Raw genomic sequence first — 25,502 nt, 5'->3', positions numbered from 1 at the left:
TGCTGTGCAAAAGCTTTTTATCTTGATAAAGTTCCAATAGTTCATTTTTGCCCTTGCTTCCCTTGCCTTTGGTGATGTTTCTAGGAAGAAGTTGCTGCGGCTGAGGTCAAAGAGGTTGCTGCCTGTGTTCTCTATTCTGTTCCACTGATCTATGTGTCTGTTTTTGTGCCAGTACCATACCGTCTTGATGATGACAGCTTTGTAATAGAGCTTGAAGTCCGGAATTGTGATGCCGCCAGCTTTGCTTTTCTTTTTCAACATTTCTCTGGCTATTCAGGGTCTTTCCTGGTTCCATACAAATTTTAGGATTATTTGTTCCATTTCTTTGAAAAAAGTGGATGGTATTTTGATGGGGATTGCATTGAATGTGTAGATTGCTCTAGGTAGCATTGACATCTTCACAATATTTGTTCTTCCAATCCATGAACATGGAACGTTTTTCCATTTCTTTGTGTCTTCCTCAATTTCTTCAATGAGTATTTTATAGTTTTCTGAGTACAGATCCTTTGCCTCTTTGCTTTGATTTATTCCTAGGTATCTTATGGTTTTGGGTGCAATTGTAAATGGGATTGACTCCTTAATTTCTCTTTCTTCTGTCTTGTTGTTGGTGTATAGGAATGCCACTGACTTCTATGCATTGATTTTATATCCTTCCACTTTACTGAATTCCTGTATGAGTTCTAGCAGTTTTGGGGTGGAGTCTTTGGGGTTTTCCACATAAAGTATCATATCATCTGCAAAGAGTGAGAGTTTGACTTCTTCTTTGCTGATTCGGATGCCTTTTATTTCTTTTTGTTGTCTGATTGCTGTGGCTAGGACTTCTAATACTATGTTGAATGGCAGTGGTGATAGTGGACATCCCTGCCGCATTCCTGACCTTAGGGGGAAAGCTCTCAGTTTTTCCCCATTGAGAATGATATTCACTGTGGGTTTTTCATAGATGGCTTTTATGAGATTGAGGCATGTACCCTCGATCCCTATACTCTGAGGAGTTTTGATCAAGAAAGGATGCTGTACTTTGTCAAATGCTTTTTCTGCACCTATTGAGAGGATCATATGGTTCTTGTTCTTTCTTTTGTTAATGTATTGTATCACGTTGATTGATTTGCGGATGTTGAACCAACCTTGCAGCCCAGGGATAAATCCCACTTGGTCATGGTGAATAATCCTTTTAATGTACTGTTGGATCCTATTGGCTAGTATTTTGGTGAGTTTTTTTGCATCCATGTTCATCAAGGATATTGGTCTGTAATTCTCCTTTTTGATGGGGTCTTTGTCTGGTTTGGGGATCAAGGTAATGGTGGCCTCATAAAACGACTTTTGGAACAGTTTCAGAAGAATAGATATTAATTCTTCTTTAAATGTTTGGTAGAATTCCCCTGGGAAGCCCTGGGCTTTTGTTGGGAGATTCTTGATGACTGCTTCAATTTCCTTAGTGGTTATAGGTCTGTTCAGGTTTTCTATTTCTTCCTGGTTCAGTTTTGGTAGTTGATACATCTCTAGGAATGCATCCATTTCTTCCAGGTTATCTAATTTGCTGGCATAGAGTTGCTCATAATATGTTCTTATAATTGTTTGTATTTCTTTGGTGTTGGTTGTGATCTCTCCTCTTTCATTCATGATTTTGTTGATTTGGGTCATTTTTCTTTTTGATAAGTCTGGCCAGGGGTTTATCAATCTTGTTAATTCTTTCAAAGAACCAGCTCCTAGTTTTGTTGATCTGTTCTACTGTTCTTTTGGTTTCTATTTCATTGATTTCTGCTCTGATCTTTATTATTTCTCTTCTCCTGCTGGGTTTAGGCTTTATTTGCTGTTCCTTCTCTAGCTCCTTTAGGTGTAGGGTTAGGTTGTGTATTTGAGACCTTTCCTGTTTCTTGAGAAAGGCTTGTATTGCTATATACTTTCCTCTTAGGACTGGCTTTCCTTCATCCCAAAGATTTTGAACAGTTTTGTTTTCATTTTCATTGGTTTCCATGAACTTTTTAAATTCTTTAATTTCCTGGTTGACCCATTCATTCTTTAGTAGGATGCTCTTTAGCCTCCATGTATTTGAGTTCTTTCTGACTTTCCTCTTGTGATTGAGTTCTAGTTTCAAAGCATTGTGGTCTGAAAATAGGCAGGGAATGATCCCAATCTTTTGGTACCGGTTGAGACCTGATTTGTGACCTAGGATGTGATCTATTCTGGAGAATGTTCCATGGGCACTAGAGAAGAATGTGTATTCCATTGCTTTGGGATGGAATGTTCTGAATATGTCTGTGAAGTCCATTTGGTCCAGTGTGTCATTTAAAGTCTTTATTTCCTTGTTGATCTTTTGCTTAGATGATCTGTCCATTTCAGTGAGGGGGGTGTTAAAGTCCCCCACTATTAATGTATTGTTGTCGATGTGTTTCTTTGCTTTTGTTATTAATTGCCTTAAATAATTGGCTGCTCCCATGTTAGGGGCATAGATATTTACAATTGTTAGATCTTCTTGTTGGATAGACCCTTTATGTAGGATATAGTGTCCTTCCTCATCTCTTATTACAGTCTTTGGTTTAAAATCTAATTTGTCTGATATAAGGATTGCCACCTCAGCTTTCTTTTGGTGTCCATTAGCATGGTAAATGGTTTTCCACCCCCTCACTTTCAATCTGGGGGCATCTTTGGGTCTAAAATGAGTCTCTTGCAGACAGCATATCGATGGGTCTTGTTTTTTAATCCAATCTGATATCCTGTGTGTTTTGATTGGGGCATTGAGCCCATTTACATTCAGGGTAACTATTGAAAGATAGGAATTTAGTGCCATTGTATTGCCTGTAAGGTGACTGTTACTGTATATTGTCTGTGTTCCTTTCTGGTCTATGTTGCTTTTAGGCTCTCTCTTTGCTTAGAGGAGCCCTTTCAAGATTTCTTGTAGGGCTGGTTTCATGTTTGCAAGTTCCTTTAGTTTTTGTTTGTCCTGGAAGCTTTTTATCTCTCCTATTTTCAGTGACAGCCTAGCTGGAGATAGTATTCTTGGCTGCATATTTTTCTCGTTTAGTGCTCTGAATATATCATGCCAGTTCTTTCTGGCCTGCCAGGTCTCTGTGGAAAGGTCCATTGCCAATCTAATGTTTCTACCATTGTAGGTTACAGATCTCTTCTCCCGAGCTGCTTTCAGGATTTTCTCTTTGTCTGTGAGACTCGTAAGTTTTACTATTAGATGTCGGGGTGTTGACCTATTTTTATTGATTTTGAGAGGGGTTCTCTGTGCCTCCTGGATTTTGATGCCTGTTTCCTTCCCCAAATTAGGGAAGTTCTCTGCTATAATTTGCTCCAATATACCTTCTGCCCCTCTCTCACTTTCTTCTTCTTCTGGGATCCCAATTATTTTAATGTTGTTTCATCTTATGGTATCGCTTATCTCTGGAATTCTGCCCTCGTGATCCAGTAGTTGTTTATCTCTCTTTTTCTCAGCTTCTTTATTTTCCATCATTTGGTCTTCTATATCACTGGTTCTCTGTTCTGCCTCATTTATCCTAGCAGTTAGCGCCCCCATTTCTGATTGCACTTCATTAATAGCCTTTTTGATTTCAACTTGGTTAGATTTTAGTTCTTTTATTTCTCCAGAAAGGGTTTCTCTAATAACTTTCATGCTTTTTTCAAGCCCAGCTAGTATCTTTAAAGTGATGATTCTGAACTCTAGATCTGACATCGTACTAATGTCCGTATTGAGTAGGTCCCTGGCAGTCAGTACTACCTCTTGTTCTTTTTGTTGAGGTCATTTTTTCTGTCTTGTCATTTTGTCTAGAGGAGAATAGATGAATGAGAGAACAAAATGCTAACAGGATAACAACCCCCAGACAATATACTCTAAACAAATCAGAAAAGGCCTAAAGCCAGGGGAAAAGAAAGGGAACGAAAGAAAAAAGAAAAAGATAAAAAGAAACAAAAACAGAACAAAACAAAACAAAACAAAAAAACAGAATATGATCAAATATGATCAGGCTGGTGCATAGATCAGTGCCACACACTAGATTTTGGGTGCATTTTGGTCTGTTAGAAGTAAGTGTTTCCCAAAATTTTAAAGAAAGAAAAACTTATATATGTACAAAAATAAGGGTTGATATGATGAAGGGATGGAATATGACTGTAAAGATGAAAATTAAAAAAAATTTTATAAAAGGAATTGATAAGTTGTTTGAAAAAAGAAAGAAGAGGTTTAAAAAAAGAAGAAAAAAAAAAGAGAATGTGATCAGGCAGGAGACTAGAACAAAGCCATACACTAGAGATTTAGGGTATATTTTGATCTGTTAGAAGAAACTGTATCTCAAAATTTTAAAGAGAGAACAACTTATATATATATGCCAAAAATAAGGGTAACTACTATGAAGGGATAGAATATGACTCTAAAAATGAAAAATAAAAATGTTTTTTAAAAAAGGGATTGATAAGATGTTGCTTGAAAAACGGAAAAAGGAAAATTAAAAATAAATTTAAAAAAATTAACTTTGAGGGCGCCTGGGTGGCTCAGTTGGTTAAGCGACTGCCTTCGGCTCAGGTCATGGTCCCGGAGTCCTGGGATCGAGTCCCACATCGGGCTCCCGGCTCGGCGGGGAGCCTACTTCTCCCTCTGACCCTCTTCCCTCTCATGCTGTTTCTCTCTCTCTCTCTCTCAAATAAATAAATAAAATAAAAATCTTAAAAAAAAAATTAACTTTGAAAGAGTAAAGAATCATCTTAAAAAAGGCATGGATTCTATGTGTAGTATTCCCCTAGCGCTGGAGTTCTGCCGTTCTCATTGATCGGTAAACTTGGTCTTGGCTGGCTGTTCTCGCTGATCTTCTGGGGAGGGGCCTGTTGCCGTGGTTTCCAAATGTCTTTTCCGGAGGCGGAATTGCCCCGTCCTTGCCCCCTTCCAGCTAAGTAATCCGCTCGGGTTTGCTCTCCGGGGCTTTTGTTCCCTGCGAGCTTTCCATCCAGCTTTGGAGGCGGAGAGTGAAAATGGCGGCCTCCCAATCTCCGCCCCGGAGGAGCCGAGAACTCGGGGCCGCTCCTCAGTGAGCCCCCAGAGAAAAGCCGTCCGTCACTCCCGTCTCCCCGGTCTCCGGCCGCACTCCGTGCTCACCCTGCCTGTGACCGCGCATTTCTATCTCTGGCACCCGACCGCGGGTGGAGTCTCCAAACCCAGCAGATCCCTGCGGTGCACTCCCGCGCGGCTCCTCCCGGGGGACGAAGGTGAGTCTCCCCGGATCTGCCGCTTGTGGGGTCCCTGCTGGAGGAGCAGGGGCCCGACTATGCCGCGGATCATGGTTTATGGCCACCCCGAGCTGAGAGCCTGCGCCTGGGCTCCGCCTCTGCAGCCGGCTTCCCTGCTCCGTTACCTGGGAGCTCTGCCACACTCAGGCACCCCGGTCTTTCTGTGACTCCAAGGGTCCTGAGACCACACTGTCCCGGAGGGTTCCACCCCCCGCTTAGCCACCAGAGTGACGTCCCTTGGCGGAGCAGACTTCTAAAAGTTCCGATTTTGTGCTCCGCGGCTCTATCACTTGCCAGAAGCGGCTGACGGAGGCCCCTCCCCCGCCATCTATCCTCCCGAATATCGCCTCGGATTCACTTCTCCGCACGTCCTACCTTCCAGAAAGTGGTCGCTTTTCTGATGAGAGAGTTGTTGCTATTCTTTTCTTCGATCTCCTGTTGAGTTCGTAGGTGTTCAGAATGGTTTGATCCCTACCCAGCTGAATTCCTGAGACCAGATGAAATCCAGGTCTCCTACTCCTCTGCCATCTTCAAGGCATAGGTCAAGACTCATTTTTTAAATTTCAAGTTTTTAAATTCTAGTTGTTAACATATATGGTAAAATTGGTTTCAAATGTAGAATTTAGTGATTCATCACTTACATATAACACCCACTGTTCATCACAAGTGCCCTCCTTAATGCCCATCAATGGAAAGACTCATTCTTAAAGTGGTTCCCTCTCATTCCTTGAAGGTATGAACATATTGACAGTTGGTTCACTCTCATGTCCTCCAACTTATTCCTATTTAGTTATTGGCAAACCCAGGAACTACATGGATAATTCATCTAATTCCCTGGACTCACACTTCCTTCATCCCTTCTCTTTGACTCTATGTGAGATACCACTTCCATGTCTGATGTCAGACTTTGTCATTACCAATAGGTATACCCCTTCCATCATCTCGTTCAATCATTCCATTCTATGATAACTCTTGTTATCATTCTGGCTTAATCCGTCCTAGAAACTCATTTCCAAGATTCACTGATTAAACTCAGACCTAAAGTTGAACATGTTGGGTCACCATTGCCTCTTACCACTGCCCCTGTGCACACATCATAACTTTTCTCCATGCCCATTTAAATTTCATGACACAGCATTAAAATTACTTCCTCACATACATTCTCATATACCACTTTTCCTTCCCTTCCCTTGCATTTGCCTTGCAGAACCCCTAAGTGGATGAAGCCTAATTTTGTCTACTTCCTGACTGCACTAAAACAGCTGAACATAGCTGAAGAAAAACACAAATTGCTGATTGATTTAGTTTTAAATCATGACCATAACCCCTCACTGACCCTCAGCTCTTTGGTAATTCCATCGAGTTTCCCTGACTATTAATTCTTCCACTCCCCTTGATAATTATTTCATACTTCCTCTTTATTGAAATTGCCAGAATTTTCTTGTCCTTATTTCTCTCTTCTCTTCTATCACATCTTCCCCCACCTTGCCTCCTGTGTCCATGTAGTCTGCTTTCCTTCTCATCGCTGTGGATAAACTATCTGGAAAACCAGCTCCTGCACTGAATCGTAGTTCTTCTCTCATCCTCCCCCCACCACTTGAGGATATCATTCCAGTAATTCTCCTCTGTCTCTTTTTGTTGTCAAATTTCCCCTCTCCAGAATCATTCACACCAGCATAGAAACATGATGTTAATATCTTCTACCTTAGAAACAAACTTGCTTCACCCACATTTCATTCCAGGGACTTCCCCATTTCTCTGCTTTACATTCCACCAAAACTCGTAAAAGGGTTGTTTCTGTTTGCTTATCTCCTCTCTGTGTTAGTTATCCTTTTCTCTCAACCACTCCACATTGCCAAACTCAATGGTCAATTCCCAATTATCCTGTTTGACCCAATTTATCCCTTCTTATTCCTTAAAGAACTTCATTTTTTCTTTTAGGAAACCACTCATTTTGGGTTCTCCTCCTCCCTCGCTGGATATTCTTTTTCAGCTCCTTTGCTCATTTCTTCTCATGCGCCTGACCTCTTTTGGAGTGTCCCTGAGTTTAATTCCTAGACTTCTCTCTCCCATCCACACCATTCTGCTGGGTGATCTCATCCACTTTCATGGCTTTAAATGGTATCTATTTGTTGAGGATTCTCAAATTTGTTTCAACCCCAGATATCTTTCTTGAGCTCTACACATGACATCCTCACATTAAATATTTTAATTTAAATTCAGTTTAGTTAACATATACTGTATTATTAGTTTCAGGGGTAGAATTTAGTGATTCATCAGTTGCATATAACACCCAGTGCTCATTACATCTATAAACATCTCAAACATTTATAAAGCCAACTACTGGATTGCATATCCATGAGCTTATTTACTGTAAACCTGCTCACTGTGTACTTACCCTCATCTCTGAAGACAGAAACTCCATTCTTTCAAGTGTTTAGGCCAAAAACTTTGGTGTCATTCTCATCTATTCTTTTTCTTTTACACCCAGCATTCAATCTGTTATCAAATGCTGCCAACCCTACTACCAATATATATGCAGAATCTGACTGCTTCTCATCATCCCTACTTGACCGTGCTGGTCCAAACCACCACTCTCTCTCATATATAAAGTCTCTTACCTGGTCTCCTTGCTTCCACTCCACTTCCTATGGTCTATTCCCCACATGGAAATTAGAATGACCCTTTTATTACAGTAGTCAGACATTTCATCCTTCTACTTAAAACCTCCAGAAGGCTTCTTGTTTCACTCATAGAGCCAAAATGTGAAAATGGACTTTAAGGACCAATATGATCTTCCCCCTACTCCTCAACAATTTTCTGTCCTCATTTCCTATCCTCCTTCCTCTTGAACACTCTTCATGTATTATATGCCGTCTTTGCTGTTCCTTGCACACAGCAAGAATGCTCTTGCCTCAGACCCTTTCCACTTGCTGTTCCAGATTAATTGTTTGATCTTTTTATCTATTTATCATCTGTCCCTCCCACTTTCTCTCTCTTCATCCATTCATCTCCCTCCCTCCCATTCTCTCTCTCTCTCTCTTCATCTATCTATCAATCATTTGGTAGTCTTCTTTCAGTTCTGTTGTCAAATATCACATCAGAAAGGCCTTCCTTGACTCTCTTCTTTGAAATAGCAAGCTGAACTTTTACCCAAACTTTACTTTCTTCCTTCTTTTCCTGCCTTATTCTTCTCCATAGCAATTACCACTACTTGCTATGTTTATTTTTAATTTTCTGTTTTTCCTTATAAGAATGTAAGCTCCTTGAAGGAAGGGACTTCTTTTCTTTGTTCTCTGCTGTTTTTTCAGACACTAGAACAGTATCCAGGATGTAGTAGGTGCTTAATACATATTTGTCGAATAAATAAATGCTTTCAAAAGAGCTATAGGGAGAAATATTCTTTCTTATCATTGGACATGAATGAAGAAGCTTATAGCCCAAAGAGGTATGTCACTATCTTGAGAATGCAAGGAAAACTTTATAGAAAATAATCCTACACCTTGAAAAGCAGAGAAGAAAGAAAGAAACTATCTTTGATGGCCCCTTAAACACCACCTTAGCCCTTCTTTCTTGCTAAACTAATTCAGTTTAATTAGGCATCCACTCCTCTAGGAAAATAAACCAAACTGCAGCTCAGGAACAAACCCCAAATATTCAATGCCTGTCTTGGTATCCTCTTCCCCTTGCCAAAATATTGATGTATGTTGGGCATGTTACCCAGTGTTTCCATGGAAGAGGAGGGGTTATTTGCTGGGGAGTTCTGGTAAAGGTTTCTTCATTCTCCCAGAGACACAAGGTGGTCACAAATCCCCTCCATCAACTATCTTCCAATATCTCCATGTAACTGCTGGATATTGCGGTTGCTATTTTGGGACTGCAAAAGGAGTTAGCAGAGAAGAATGCTGATGATGAGGATGACATACATGATGGAAAGACAAAAAGAACAACTTTTCTTTTTAGAGAAGTATGTTTATTTTTTATTTTTTAAATATTTTAATTTAAATTCAATTTAGTTAACATATACTGTATTATTAGTTTCAGGGGTAGAATTTAGTGATTCATCAGTTGCATATAACACCCAGTGCTCATTACATCAAATGCCCTCCTTAATGCCCATCACCCATATACAATGCAGTATTACTCAGCCATCAAAAAGAATGAAATCTTGCCATTTGCAATGTGGATGGAACTAGAGAGTATTAAGCTAAGTGAAATAAGTCATTCAAAGAAAGACAAATACCATATGATTTTACTCATATGTGGAATTTAAGAAACAAAACAGATAAACATAGAGGAAGGGAAGGAAAAATAAAATAAGATGAAAACGGAGAGGGAGGCAAACCATAAGAACTACTGTTTTTGATGATGGAATGGACCTACTGAATTAACCTTGCCTAGAGATACCCTATCTTGATATTCTGGTTATGTAAAGTGATAATGGTTTTTTTGGTGGTGGTGTTGGGTCAGTTGGGTTGGGATTTTCATTACATGTAGCCCAAAGTGCCCTAATACACCAAACTATTTCTCAAATTATCAATTAGATCAGCCAATAAAATCTTTTTACTATATAAGCTTATTTAAAATGGGTTTTATTCTACTTGTGGCCAACAGAGCTGCTGAGGCTGTTATCCATATGTTCCTTACTAAAACCATAACTGTCCCTAGAATTATTTTTAGATATATTTATTTCCCTGTACTATGGGTTAGTGATAGGGTGGTGAATCCATTTTTTAATGATTTTTGGCATATGTTCATGTAATCACAGCCACCATGATCTTACTTACCCTAGGGACACTCCAGTCATTATTTGAGTTTTATTTCTGTATAATTTGTGTTTGTTGTATCAGGAATCAGCATCCTTGCTCCAGGCTCTGTAGCTGTGTTCAGTAGGTAAAAATGGGAGACAGCAGTGGTAGACTCTACAAATGTCTTCCTCTAGACACAACTATTAAGATGGATCTAGAAATAGGGTTTTGTCCTGTGCTGAATTCTTATTTTGCATTGAGCTAGCACTTGGTATTGGCAGTCAGGTCAGAATCAGATTATCACAAAAACCACAAAGGTACTTACCTGGGAAGGAGACTGAAATATGGCAACCTTATTTTGGTTTTATTTATATATGGGTTAGAAAAATGTTCATCAGGTTTGAGGTGGCAGAAGAAATTTGGGACTAGGAGATTTGGAACCTGAAATCTAAGCATCTCTTCCTCACCTCACCAGAATATTCTTGAAGCAGGACTGATGATTCTAGATCTCTGAGTCATTCCCCAAACTGGACAGATTTCACCAAACTGTGAAAAATATAAATAGTAAGGACAATAGTCCGTTTTCCCTAAATCTAACTTCTCCAATTTAAAATACTGATTTTTTTCTCTGAGCCTACTTCTTTTTTTTCTTTTATGTATACATGTTAAAATATATTTTCTGTAGGAAATGATAATGATAATAAATGGGAGGTAAGTTTCTGCTTTTGCTTTTTGTTTATTTGGATAAATAAAGGGTTGGTGTGGTGGATTAAAGATGGTCAGAACTTCTTTGACATCTTTTTTCACTGAGAAATAGGGCTTGTTTACCTTTTCCTTGAACCTGTACTGGTCCACAACTCTTTGGCCAGTAGAATGTCACAGATGTGAACAGATGCTAGTTTGAAGCCTACTCTCAGAGGACTGGAATCTTCCATCATTGTCTCTTGCAGACCCAGACGATCATATAAGTTCAACTATCTGTCTGGATAGACCATGTGGAGAGGGTCTGCAAATACAGAGAGAGGGTGAAAGCCCAGCTGAGACCCACCTGATGGCCATCCTTGTCAAAATAAGAAGTTTGTGGGTGAAACCTTCATAGACCCTTCAAATCAGCCCGGTTTTCAGGTGAGTCACTGTAGGATGTTAGTGGACACCACTAGAACAGGAGAATTGGCCAACTGAGTCCCTCCAGAATTTCTGACGCACAAAATCATGAGGTAAGATAGAATGGTACTTGTTTAAAACTACTATATATTTTTAATTAACATATAATGTATTACTTGTTTCAGGAGTACAGGTCTGTGATTCATCAGCTACTATATTTTGAGATAATTTGCACCACAGTAATTGATAACCATAATAGTTGGCAACCCAGCTTTTGGGGGAAATTTTACTTATGCAGGAAATTGAAAATTCTTGGAAGTTTATAATGATGACCTAGCTTTATAGAAAACAGATGCTATTTCTAAATATAAGAAATGTTGAAAACTATATAATACTTAGATAAAAACCGCAAGAAAAGTATGAGGTCTAAATGAAGAAAGCTATAAAATCTTACTGAAGGACATAGACAAGATCTGGTCACTTGGAAAAAATTCTATGTTCTTGCATGAGATGGCTTAATAACTCTTAAATATTTTTGTAAAATAAATGGGTTAGGAGAAATTTAATTAGGATACCTGTGGATTTGTAGTTGTTGAAATTAGATAACAGCATGTTAAAAATTATTTGGGAGATTAAAAATGTTAGACTAGCCAACAAAACTATGAAAAAGAATGGTAAGGTAATGCCTGCCTCATTAAATTTCTGAATATTTGATTAAAAAGTAAATATACAAACATATTATAAATTCATGGAATTAAAACCTTGTGGTAATGACATAGCTATGGAAAAATAAATCATTAACCGAGACCCTAGATATAGATCCTCATATGCTTGAGAATTAGATTCATAACAATATCTACTGAAATTAAAAACACGTACCAATCTTGGGAATAAAAACACCAATATATGTAAGGTTATATGTGCATATTATTTAGTGTTGCATTGTTTGCAGTGCTCAAGAAAACTGGAAAAAAATGAAATCCATCAGTAGAAGAAGAAATAAAATTTGCTGATCCATACCAAGGAATATTATATAGCCACTGAAAGGAATGAGATTTTTAGTAGTGAATTTGAAGGGATTTTCAGGGTATATCATCAAATATGAAAGATAAGGGGAGAGAAGTATATATAATATGACCCCATTTTCATGAAACAACAACAAAAATGCCACTCCTCATTACCATCATGTTATTTAATGATTTTATGAGCAGGGAGAAATGTATGGAAAATACATACAGATTGTTGATGGCATTAGTAGGAGATTGGGCAGTGTGTCTGGGATTGGGAATTTAAATGGTAGCACTTCAGAAAATTTTTACTTTCTGTACTATTTCACCTTTTTTCAATTTTTCAATAATTTATTCATTATAGAATATATGAATGTAACATAAAAAAACCAGAAAAGTTATTTTTTTATTAAGTTTTTAATTTTATTTCCAGTATAGTTAACATACAGTGTTAGTTTCAGGTGTACAATATAGTGATTCAACAATTCTATACATTGCTTAGTGCTCGTCATGATAAGTATACTCTTTAATCCCCACCACCTATTTCTCCCACACCCCTACCGATCACCTCTCTGGTAACCGTCTGTTTGTTCTCTATAGTTAAGAGTCTGTTTCTTGGTTTGTCTCTCTTACTCTCTTTTTCTCCTTTGCTTGTTTGTTTTGTTTCTTAAATTCCACATATGAGTGAAATCATACAGTATTTGTCTTTCCCTGACTATTTCACTTAGCATTATGCTCTCTAGATCCATCCATGTCATTGCACATGGCAAGATTTCATTCCCTTTAATGGCTGAATAATATTCCATCATATCTGCATCTATATCTATATCATCTATATCTATCTCACATCTTCTTTATCCATCTATCTATCAATGGACATGGTCTGCTTCCATAATTTGGCTATTGTAAATAATGCTGCAATAAACATAGGGGTGCATGTATCCCTTTGAATTAGTGTTTTTGTATTTTGGGGTAAATATCCACTAGTGCAATTATTGGATTGCAGGGTAGCATAAAAGTTATTTTAATACACATTTGGTAAATAAACATTTACTATCAAAAGTACACGCATGTAATCCAAAAAAAATCTAAGAGATTTATGTTAATTGTCGGAAATAAAAAAGTAATTTGACAAACAGGCTAATTCATTCCAGAGGAATCAAGTGAATCCTATTTTTAATTATCGAATACTACTGTGTGTCCCAAATATAAACCAGTCCCAAAAATTGATTAGATAAAACATGAAATAGTGACTAACATTTTAAAAAGCTGCTTGTTTACATAAATGTCAGGTGGAAAATTTTGCAAGTGGCATCACCTAGGGTTGTGTGATGCATCTTCATCTACCTATAGCCGCCTTGGCTCCAGGATCCGCACATCAGAAGTTTATAAATAATTAGATACTGAAACATCTCAAACGGGAATCTGCATCTGCACATTAAAAGTAAAAAAATAAAAAGGAAAACTTAAATAAGCTACTATAAATGAATGGCAGGAAGAAATCATATCACCGTTAACTGATGGGCTAATGGGTCTATGCTAACCCGTAAGCATGAGTCACATGCGGCTGCCCCCTTGATCGGTGTGCTTGCTAAACAGATCATCCCAGAACCACCGAGGAGCTCACCTTTGGCAGGAAGGAAAGGAAGGCTCGGGTATATGCACTGTCACAAAGATGTTCTCATTAAATGTGATTGATTGATTGATTGATAGACTGTCTCATTTCACCAACTTTAATTGAGTAAAGTTTGAGTAAAAAGTGAGTAAAGCTGCTGTTAATAAGTGATGTACTGGGACCTTGGGAGGACAGGAGAAAGATAAATAGGACATGGCCCCATAGCATAGAAAGTGGATATAGAGTTATAAACAAGAATATTACAATCACACTAAGTATTAAACCCAAATTGGTAACACTGTTTCTCTGAGAAAATGACTTCTGACATGCTCCTGAAATCCTATAGGATAGTTTGAACATACCTCATCTTAACCATACACACTTGACCGATAATTAAATCAGTTTTATTCCTAGAGCCGGGCTTTATTAGAGTCCATCAATTTGTCAGGTTCTATTACCTCCCAAGAGGTGTTCAGTGATTTAAAGAAATGAATTGACAAGCTTCAGGCCATTTCTACGAGCCAAGCTGCCAAAACTTCCCGAACTGCAGCAAGAGTTTCAACAGAGGGAAGAGAGTGAAAGGAGAATTGTCTGCACTGGAACATTCGGTCCTTGCAACTCAGAGTGTGTTTAGGGGTAAGAAGTTATTAGCTTCTTTCCATTACAGGTGTGGGAAAAAGGAAAACCTTCTGGTCCTCAGGCTTTCTGATCAGTCTTCTATGAGAAGCCCAATTTTTCAGAGCACGGTCCAAAATCTATCTTCGATTTATATCCATTCCTATTTACTGTAACATATTCATTTTTTAAAAATGCACTTTATTTTCCCCCCTCTCTTTGTACTTGTTCATTTTTTTTTTCTTCCTCATCTGTATTAGTCTGCTAGGGCTGCAATAACAAAATACCCCACTGGCTTAAACAACAGAAAATCTATTTTCTCACGATTCTGAGGCTGGAGAGTCCAAGATCAATGTGCTGGCAGGGGTGGTTTCTCCTCAGGGCTCTTTCCTTGGCTTGCGGATGGCCATCTTTTTTCTGTGTTCACATTGTCTCCTCTGTGTCACCACATCACTGGCATCTTTCTTCTTAGAAGGACAGGGGTCTTCTTGGATTAGGGCCCCACCCTTATGACCTCATTTAACCTTAATTACCTCCTTCAAGGCCCTATATCAAATACAGTCACATTCAGGGTTAAGGTTTCAATACATGATTTTGAGGGTGAGGGGAGACACAATTCAACCCATCCCACCATTTGTCTCTGTGTCTTTCCCTCTCAAGTCCTATCCCACTTCACTTTTTTTGTGGTTTGTGTTAATCCTAAATTTGGGGAGGGGGTAGATACACACATTTCTTCAGAGCCAAAAATGGGTATGTGTTGCCCTCAGTTGAGTTCTTCAGATAAATGCTATGCATTAGGAAGGAAAGTTAATGGGAACAGAGGGACAGCATGTAGGTGCTAGCTAGGGGGTATTCAAAAGGTGCCCCCCCCCTTTTTTAACCTTTTTATTGGGGGAGGGGAAATTACATTTTGACTTAAAGAACTGTTGTAGACTGTCATTTGCAAACAAGAATTGCTCACAAAATGTCTCTTTTGAATTTTAATCAGTTAGTTCTTTTTGCTTTGCTTTCATTAACTTTGTTAAGATATTGTCATTGAAAAGAGATTTCTGTGAAGTGCAAGTATACGAGAAAAACAAGCATAATATCTCCTAAAGCAGAAGTGGGCATCATAATTGTCAACAATGAGCCAAGCACACTTCTGAAGATTCTCAGTTGTATTGTGGATGCCGCTGTCCTAAGAATTTCTGAGACATGGAAAGAGCGAGCAGATCACTTAGTATTGCAGACAGCTAGTATTTGCTTTCACCAGGATTATATGAATTTATGATGATTCCATGTGTTTTTTTTTGCACATTTCCTCAAGGCTCAGATAAATATTTGCTCACTTATGTCTTATTAGACTCATTGACATCTTTCCCTTCTGATCTGTAGTTATATAGCAATGCAGTATTTCTCCATCTTTTTTTCCTCTTTGTTCCTCCTCTACCAACATAAGCAGGAATTCAGAGATAGGAAAAAACTGGATGTGTGCAACATTGTACCAACAACTGTTTCCCCCCAGAGCCATCAGCTCGGCAGCCCATAATTCCCTCGGAGTTCCATTGTTTTCCATGTAAATCAGCTTGTTTGTATGTTTTGTTTTGTTTTAAACATAGAAATCTCGCTTATAGCTAGCTGGTTTTGCTAGATTGGAGAAATTACCCTCAGAAAGACTGGAGGGGACGTAGGAAATTTATCTATTGATTGAACTTTGTAAGTAGCAGTCCACAGCGGTAATTTACATTAAAGAAAAAGCAGCATGGGCTGCCCTGGGATTTCCAGGCACTTTCGTTAGCAAGGAAACTATCATACATCCAACCAAAATGAATTGAATGGTTCAATGCACACAGCATTCCTTCCATCGGTAAACAGAAAAATCCAGCAAGCGAGAAATGAAACACTGATTTGGTTTAAAATTGAAACCTCTCATATAAATTTAATACTTATCTCAAGTATCAAAGATTTTTATGTTCAAAATATACTGCTTTGAGCTGGAGTAACAGGGGAGCGCTCTGTACTACAGACTTGGTTAGCTGACATACCTGTGCTTATAAAGTTTGTAATTCAGTGGAAATAGGCAAAGAAATATTTGGAACACAAAAGCTTAGAATTTATAAAGAACATATGTATTTGTATACACTTATGTCTCTTCAGATAAGGCATGGTAGGGAGTCCCATAGTACAGTGAAAGCTGTGTTTCCTTGTTTGTTTGTTTGTTTTTAAAGATTTATTTATGCACTTGAGAGAGCGAGAAAGTACATGAGAGGGGGGGAGGGTTAGAGGGAGAAGCAAGCTCCTCGCTGAGCAGGGAGCCCGATGCAGGACTCGATCCCGGGACTCCAGCATCATGACCTGAGCCGAAGGCAGTTGCTTAACCAACTGAGCCACCCAGGTGCCTGAAAGCTGTGTTTCCTGATACTTGATACCCACCAAACTCTGGGAATTAGGTGTGCCTATTGAGGTGTTGAAACTCAGAGTAAGCTAAAGGGAAAATTAAGTGGAACAGAGTGAGTAGTGGGTTGGTAAAAGCTAGATGGTGTTTAAAAATTGCTTCAAAAATTTTTGTTTTGTTTGGGACGTAATTAGTAGACTTTATGACTCCAGGACACCTTGTAGACCAGGGTGATTTACAAACAACAGTTGTTAGCCATTGTCTGACTCTTAGGAGGCTTTTTAATACACGTTAATTTCCTTTCCTACTTCCTTACCTCTTAGAGGTCTTGATTTTAGAGAAGGTAGCAAGGAAGTAACATAAATTGATCAAGTTAACTTACGTTTTGACTAGTAGATCTTTTCTATTTCCTATATATTTTTAATAGAAATGTATAATCACTTATTTTATACACACATATACACATACATAGGATGTTGTATGTGTGTATGCATATGTGTTGATATGATATGAATGTGGGATTTTGGTAATCTATATTTTTTATTGAAATCAAAGGAGTTAAGATTTTAAAATAATGAATTCTACATTTTCTAGGTGTAGGGTCTGAGGAATTGGGTTAGCACAGGAGGTTACAGAGTCTCAGAATGTCATTCTGAAAGGGGACCTAGAGATCATCTGTCTAATCCCTCTTCATCATTTTTCAGATGAAGAAACAAAGACTGATAGGGTGAATTGATTTGCCTTAATTTGTCCATGTCAGTGTCCTCAGTGGCGGCAAATCTTTACTAGAAACAATGAAAACTCATTTGGAGCTAGTTCGAATGGATATATCATTGATCACGTTAGATAATGGTCTTGGAGCAAAAATTTTCATGAAGCTCATAGCAACCACTGAGACGGTGGCCTGCCCTGCCTTCTCTCTCTACCTCAACCACCCTGGAAGAAAAGAGTGGCAAAAACCCTTAAAATAATATGTATGTGTGACTAGAAGGAAACGTCCACCTTTCTAGGTTTATTTTGAACGATGACACTCATGTGAATGCGTAAGTTCCAGCGTGTATGTGTGTTCATTTTGTGTGCTGCTTTAATTAGGGGCATTATTTGAATTTCATCTCATGTAGGAGGACGGCCTCGGACCTTGGGCAAATACCCCATCAACATTGATTTTTGTTGCGTGACAGTTGTGCAACCAAGAACTCATAGATTAAAAACAAACAAAGCTCTTCTTCTTTTTAAATTTGAGTATAGTTGAGACACAATGTTACCTTATTTCCAGGAGTACAACATAGTGATGCAACTTCTCTCTCTGTTATGCTATGCTCACCACAGGTATAGATACCATCTGTCACCATGTAACACTGTTACAATACCACTGATGTTCTTCCTCATGCTGTGCCTTTCATCCCCACCACTTATTCATTCCATCACTGGAAGCCTGTGTGTTTCACTCCCTTTCACCTATTTTGCCCATTCCCCATCCCCTCCCCTCTGGCAACCATCAGTTCTCTGTATCTATAGGTTTGATTATGCTTTTTAAAAGTCTTCTCTTCGTTTGTAAAGCAGTAAAGAAACAAAATGTTATTCTCTGATTATTTTTAACTATTTTAATAAATTCTTAGTAAGCAACTCTAAGTTAAAGATCTAAAAATACGTTCAAACAATTTTCTTGGCTTATTGGCAATAATTAGTTTTGAAAGTCTTCTTGGAATGTAATTTTCCAATTGCCTGCAAATCAAAACATATTTATAGGTCATTCAGAGAATGGATAATACCTTACTGAAATTTTATCTGGTAAGTCAGTAACATTTGTGTTTCCACCTGTAAAAATCAATTCTGTGAGTCTATCATAGTAAGTGTACTCTGTCATTTACCATTTCTAACTGAGCAGAGATAGCTAAGTGTGCACCCCATATTCATTTTTCCCCTTCTTCCTGGGTAGTGTACCCAGCTGGGGAAAACAATAAGAACAACCACAATATTTCTTTACCTAGGCCAATGAAACGTAAGTTGAAGATTTCTGGGAAATGTCTTCAAAGGCTCATGTCCTTTTGCTCTTACCCTTTTCTTTCTGTCAGCTGCCTGGAATGTAGTTGTGATAACTGGAGTTCTGGCAGTCATATTGGAACATGAGGTAACATTTAGGGTAGGTACCAGTGTGAAATATGGTAGATTAGAAAAAGAGGTGGAACTTGGGTCCTTTGGAGAGCCCTGGAGAGCCTACCTTTAAGTTCCTTTTATGTGAAAGGAAAATAAACCCATATGTTTCTTTCTTTCTTTTTTTTTTAACCCATATGTTTCTACATCACCATCACCTTCGACTTTCTGTTCTATGGAATGGAATATAATCTCTTTTTATATACTAAGCTCAATTTCCCCAGGTTTTTGTTTTTGTTTTTGTTTTTTGCCAGCTCAAGAAAGTCTTATGGGTATCTGTTGCTTGTCGTAAAAATACAATCATTTAACCAACTATCTAAACTGATCTCTTCTACTATACTTTTGGCCCATTGTTGCAACCTTGCCAATCTTCCTGATTCTACCTCCCCCATGTCTTGGTTTCAATCTATTTGCAATACACTCATACTAAAGATGTTTTAATTCTCTATATTAGACATGTTCAAATGTAGGTATGTTGCAAAAAATTGACTTCAAAAAAAGAGGAAATACAGTGCCTGCTTATAGCTCACAAATATAGAAGTTTCTTATTCCAAATTTTGCTCATGGCGGAGTATGTTACAGCCAGCGCAGCTGGGCCTGCGTTTTTGCATGTTTGTAGTTTGTTATTTCCATATATAAAAATATAGTTAAAAATTTAAAAATAAGTGAAACAAAGTGGAAATAGGAATGGGAAAGATAACATTTAGGAAGAGCTTGAAAATCCCACACTTTAGAAGGGTTAAATAATTTCAACAAATAATGATATAATGAGCATTTAAAAAACAATGGGAGTGAGTTAATGTCTGAGAGAATAATGCATAACAGTGGCAAGTCAGTGTTCAGGAGTGTTTAATATACTGCAAATCTCTGAGTTACCAGACTTATGAAATCTCACTGTAAGCCTACTGAGCACTTGGACTTAAATAAAGATCAGTGGGGTGAGAGGACAGGGAAGAGCCTGGACTTCTCACCAAGGGATGTTTCTTTGAATTAAAGATGTTTTCGCTATTCTCATTTTATGTATTTTCAGTATATACAATAATTTTCAGGAAGGTAATTCATTCATTCACTAAGAGTTACCTCTCCCATGTCCTTGTTTTTGATCAGAAATATACTTTGTTACTAAATATAAGGGAAGTCCTCAAATCTTTATCTTACCTGCCTGTGACCCCAAGGAAGGCAATATTTTATTTAATACCCACATTACAATGACACGGAGAACTTAACCTGCCAATTTAGCTCAGAGTCCAGTATCTTTTCCCTAGGTTTCCTTTCCATGTTCTAAGGACTCCTAGAGTGTTGTTGTTGTTGTTTAATCAATCATTGTTGCATGCTAAGGATCTCGGTCACCAATTTCGAGGTGTGGGGGTGCTGGGGGTTCTCACACTAAACAGTTCTCCAGTATGAGCTGGGTGTCCTAAAATTTGTCAAAAGTAACAGTAAAATCAATGAATCACCAAAGTAGTAATTAGTAAGATTTTATTGTGTACATACCAAAAGACCATTTGCAACTGAGCATACTCAAACCAAAACATAGAATGAAACTCAGGGGTATATTGCTATAAAGTGGTTTATATAGTGAGAAGGCAGTGACTGTTTATTCTTCACAGTGATTGGTTATAATATTAGAATTTTCTTTAAAAAAAATTTTTTTATTAAGTAATCTCTATACCCAACTTGGGGCTTGAACTCACGACCCCAAGATCAAAAGTTGCATGGTCCACTGACTGAGCCAGCCAGGTACCCCTAGAATTTTCTTAAATGATATGGAATTGGTCAGTGGTTACCCCATACCAACCTTGGGAAACAATTCAAGTTTCGCTTACGGTTTTGAGATACAAGCAAGACATGACCCAAGTTAAGTTAGCCTTGCAAAATGAGCAAAGTTAAATTTTGCTTATATGACTAAACTGGTTTTGCCTGCTCAGGGAATTTTCAAAGTTGGTCTTCATTTGCTTTTGATTTTCCCAATTCCCCCTTTTTGGTCATTCTCTCAGCAGGCTAGACCAACCATTATTCTTGGTCACCACGATTGATGCAGGCAGGCTGAAGAATCACGTATTTGCTGTTTCTCCTGTTGAGTCATCAGGCCGGAGGGGCTATGTAGTCATCGTCATTATTGATGTGGTTATTGTTGATTTCGTTGATTTCATCCAGTTGTCTGATCCTGATGGATACCATTTGGCATGTGAGTGGCTGCCAGCAGGCATTTAAAGCCCTTGGGAGTATCCAACACACTACAGAGGTTCATATGCTGACTAGAAGGAGAACAATGGCCAAGAACTAAAAAGTTCTCCAGAGCAGAGATTCCCTGGAGCCAAGATTTAACCAACTAAATAAATCAAATGGGTTCTCTGGGGATACAGTTTTCTTAACTTTATTGAATTTAGTATCATTATAGATGTATTCATCAATAAGGAAGCAGAAATAATATTCAAACATATTTTTTAAATAGCCAAACACAATCTATTACAGTAAGGAAATAATTGTTCTATTAATAAATAGCATGATTTCTAGTCCTAAATAGTTAGAATCTCAAAAAAAAAAAATCAAATGGGTTCTACTTTCTTGAAAGTTATTTACACAGGCACAACATGGTGTATATTAGCAATCATATATCCTCAGGATTACTTAGGACAGGATGAATACAGGGATGTTTTATTTCAAGAGGCGATGTTGCAGGTGACTTTTTACTATACGATGTCTCCATATGATGTGAGCAGTTAGATAATTTAAGGAGAGGCATTTCTGTGGAAATGAAAGAAAAACAAAAGTTAATAGTTGGAGCAAATTATAAATTTAGTGTCTGAGTTTGGAGAGCAGCCAGCTGAGAAGATTTGTGGATGTCAGGTTCTAGGCATCTTCAGATGGAGAGAGGGCAGGTGGTGGGCAAGCTGACAGATTGTCCTGGTTTGCAGAGTGAATGTCTCTAGTGATCTTTCCGAGTCACTGCATAGCAATGGGCGTGAGGATTGTCCACACATGAGCTGTTGTGGTGATTTCTCTGAAGTTTATGCTAAGTTGTCCAGCTTTAGCTGGCATGGCTTTGGGAAAAGGGCAGTTTGGGTTTCCTTCCTACTGATTCCAAGTCGAAAGAGTGGGAGAAAATTAGGAATGTTGGTTCAGAGAGTTCTAGCCTAATATTGGGGGAAACTAGAAGAATTCAGGATGCAGCCCAGTTTACAGGTAGAAAACCAAACCTCAAAAACAATGAACGGCACTAGAATCTGATGTCCACAAAGTTGTATTACTAAAATTTAATTTTTCTTTCTATAAGCATCTCCATTTCCATCAAAGGTAACCACGGTTAAGACTGGCTTGCTTGTAAATTAAGTCTAGTTTTAATAAATTTGCCTGATTATTTACATAAATGCAGCCAGAACAGTGATTGACCATATAGGTCTCTTCAGTCTTGCTTTGCTGGAAATTTTCACAAGGTGTCTCAGTTTGGAATTTCAGAAGCCTCTTGGCTAGGAAGCCAAGCCAAGTACTTGTCCAATTGTGCCCTGTTGCGAGGAGAACAGATTCTTACTGAATTTATGCAAGCACATAGATTGTCATGAAAAATAAGAATATTTAATAAGAGTTTCTGAATTCCGGCAAGCTCAAGTAGAGAAACAGTAATTGTTTTCTTTGTTCACAAAGGTATATTTTTTCTTCAGGCTTTGTGAGCAAAGTTTTGGTTATCTCCTGGGGTGTTTACATTTCAAAGACGTGGTAAGATTTACAACTTCAGGAGACAGAGGGAGAAAAAAAAATGTGAATTTTCTCCTAGGCATTTTGCAGTGTTTAAAATTTTCCTTTGCCTTGGGGGCTGGATGGCATGGGATGTTTCATCAATCACCATAATATCCTCATCTTATTTTCATTATTTTCTTAGAGATTTCAACTCTAGCATCCTAATCAGGCTTTGTCTTAAGCACCGAGATCTTAATTCATAGCGTCTTGGGCTCTCCTAGCTTTGCAAAATGGCATAATGAGGCCTCCAACGTATTATTCTGTTCTCCCACCTGTCGGCCAGTCCCTAGGCTAGCAGAGTAGTGAACACCTGCATAACCTTCTCTAATCTCTGTGCTTCCTCCTCATAGTAAAATTTTTATTGTGGCATAAAACATGCTTCTTCATATGTCCACACATCTTTTGTCTCTCTGTAAAAAGCTGAAAAGCCAGAAGTAGACAAGCTGATGCTTAACATTTAATGCTTATCTTATTTGGAAATGATTTAGATATCAGTGAATATCTGTTATTTAGTTTAGCTTAGTATAAGACTTTATCTTATTTATATTTATTTAAATTACTTGCTTTTAAAAATTATGCTTGATTAGACATCAAACAGCTAACCGTCATCTTATACTTTTCTTGACAAATTTTAAAGATACGCCTGCTTTTACTAAACCAAGTAAATTAAACTAGCTTTTATTTATCAAAGGTTATCCCAAATTATGTGAACTTGAAAGACATTTAAGTTAGTTTCTATATTTCTAAGATTATACTTGATTTACATAAATCCTTAATGTTCTTTTTATTTTATTTTTTTTATTATGTTATGTTAATCACCATAAATTACATCATTAGTTTTTGATGTAGTGTTCCTGATTCATTGTTTGTGTATAACACCCAGTGCTCCATGCAGTACGTGCCCTCTTTAATACCCATCACTGGGCTAACCCATCCCCCCACCCCCGGCCCCTCTAGACCCTCAGTTTGTTTCTCAGAGTCCATAGTCTTTCATGGTTCGTCTCCCCCTCCGATTTTCCCGCCTTCATTCTTTCCCTCCTGCTATCTTCTTCTTCTTCTTTTCTTTTTAACATATAATGTATTATTTGTTTCAGAGGTACAGGTCTGTGATTCAACAGTGTTGCACAATTCACAGTGCTCACCATAGCACATATCCTCCCCAATGTCTATCACCCAGCCATCCCATCCCTCCCACCCCTCACCACTCCAGCAACCCTCAGTTTGTCTCCTGAGATTAAGAATTCCTCATATCAGTGAGGTCATAGGATACATGTCTTTCTCTGTTTGACTTATTTTGCTCAGCATAACACTCTCCAGTTCCATCCATGTCGTTGCAAATGGCAAGATTTCATTCCTTTTGATGGCTGCATAATATTCCATTGTATATATATACCACTTCTTCTTTATCCATTCATCTGTCGATGGACATCTTGGCTCTTTCCACAGTTTGGCTATTGTGGACATTGCTGCTATAAACATCGGGGTGCACATACCCCTTCAGATCCCTACATTTGTATCTTTGGGGTAAATACCCAGTATTGTAATTGCTGGATCATATGGTAGCTCTATTTTCAACTTTTTGAGGAACCTCCATACTGTCCTCCAGAGTGGCTGCACCAGCTTGCATTCCCACCAATAGTGTAGAAGGGTTCCCCTTTCTCTGCATCCCTGCCAACATCTGTCATTTCCTGACTTATTAATTTTAGCCATTCTGACTGGTGTAAGGTGGTATCTCATTGAGGTTTTGACTTAGATTTCCCTGATGCCAAGCGACGTTGAGCACTTTTTCATGTGTCTGTTGGCCATTTGGATGTCTTCTTTGGAAAAACGTCTGTTCATGTCTTCTGCCCATTTTTTGATTGGATCATTTGTTCTTTGGGTGTTGAGTTTAAGAAGTTCTTTATAGATTTTGGATACTAGCCCTTTATCTGATATGTCATTTGCAAATATCTTCTCCCATTCTGTCGGTTGTCTTTTGGTTTTGTTGACTGTTTCCTTTGCTTTGCAAAAGCTTTTTATCTTGATGAAGTCCCAGTAGTTCATTTTGCCCTTGCTTCCCTTGCCTTTGGTGATGTTTCTAGGAAGAAGTTGCTGTGGCTGAGGTCAAAGAGGTTGCTGCCTGTGTTCTCCTTTAGGATTTTGATGGACTCCTGTCTCACATTGAAGTCTTTCAACCATTTGGAGTCTATTTTTGTGTGTGGTGTAAGGAAATGGTCCAGTTTCATTCTGCATGTGGCTGTCCAATTTTCCCAACACCATTTGTTGAAGAGACTGTCTTTTTTCCATTGGACATTCTTCCCGGCTTTGTTGAAGATTAGTTAACCATAGAGTTGAGGGTCCATTTCTAGGCTCTCTATTCTGTTCCATTGATCTATGTGTCTGTTTTTGTGCCAGTACCATACTGTCTTGATGATGACAGCTTTGTAATAGAGCTTGAAGTCTGGAATTGTGATGCCGCCAGCTTTGCTTTTCTTTTTCAACATTCCTCTGGCCATTTGGGGTCTTTTCTGCTTCCATACAAATTTTAGGATTATTTGTTCCATTTCTTTGATAAAAGTGGATGGTATTTTGATGGGGATTGCATTGAATGTGTAGATTGCTCTCGGTAGCATTGACATCTTCACAATATTGTTCTTCCAATCCATGAGCATGGAACGTTTTTTCCATTTCTTTGTGTCTTCCTCAATTTCTTCAATGAGTATTTTATAGTTTTCTGAGTACAGATTCTTTGCCTCTTTGGTTAGATTTATTCCTAGGTATCTTCTGGTTTTGGGTGCAATTGTAAATGGGATCCACCCCTTAATTTCTCTTTCTTCTGTCTTGTTGTTGGTGTATAGGAATGCCACTGACTTCTATGCATTGATTTTATATCCGGCCACTTTACTGAATTCCTGTATGAGTTCTAGCAGTTTTGGGGTGGAGTCTTT

The 25,502-nt window shown here is 38.2% G+C and overlaps 1 long non-coding RNA gene across 1 annotated transcript in view; it reads left to right on the top strand.

The window, feature by feature from the left end:
- Nucleotides 1–3,140: 3,140 nt before the first annotated feature.
- LOC118026281 overlaps nt 3,141–25,502 on the top strand; it is a 143,010-nt gene continuing 120,648 nt past the window's right edge. The window contains exons 1-2 of the long non-coding RNA XR_004683515.1: nt 3,141–3,167; nt 10,919–11,093. This is a non-coding gene — a long non-coding RNA (uncharacterized LOC118026281). The remainder of the gene's footprint in view (nt 3,168–10,918; nt 11,094–25,502) is intronic.

Source organism: Mirounga leonina, unplaced genomic scaffold, assembly GCF_011800145.1.
Source record: "Mirounga leonina isolate KUSES-001 unplaced genomic scaffold, KU_Mleo_1.0 Mir_224, whole genome shotgun sequence".
Lineage (NCBI taxonomy): Eukaryota > Metazoa > Chordata > Mammalia > Carnivora > Phocidae > Mirounga > Mirounga leonina.
This window is presented reverse-complemented; position numbering and strand designations above follow the sequence as displayed.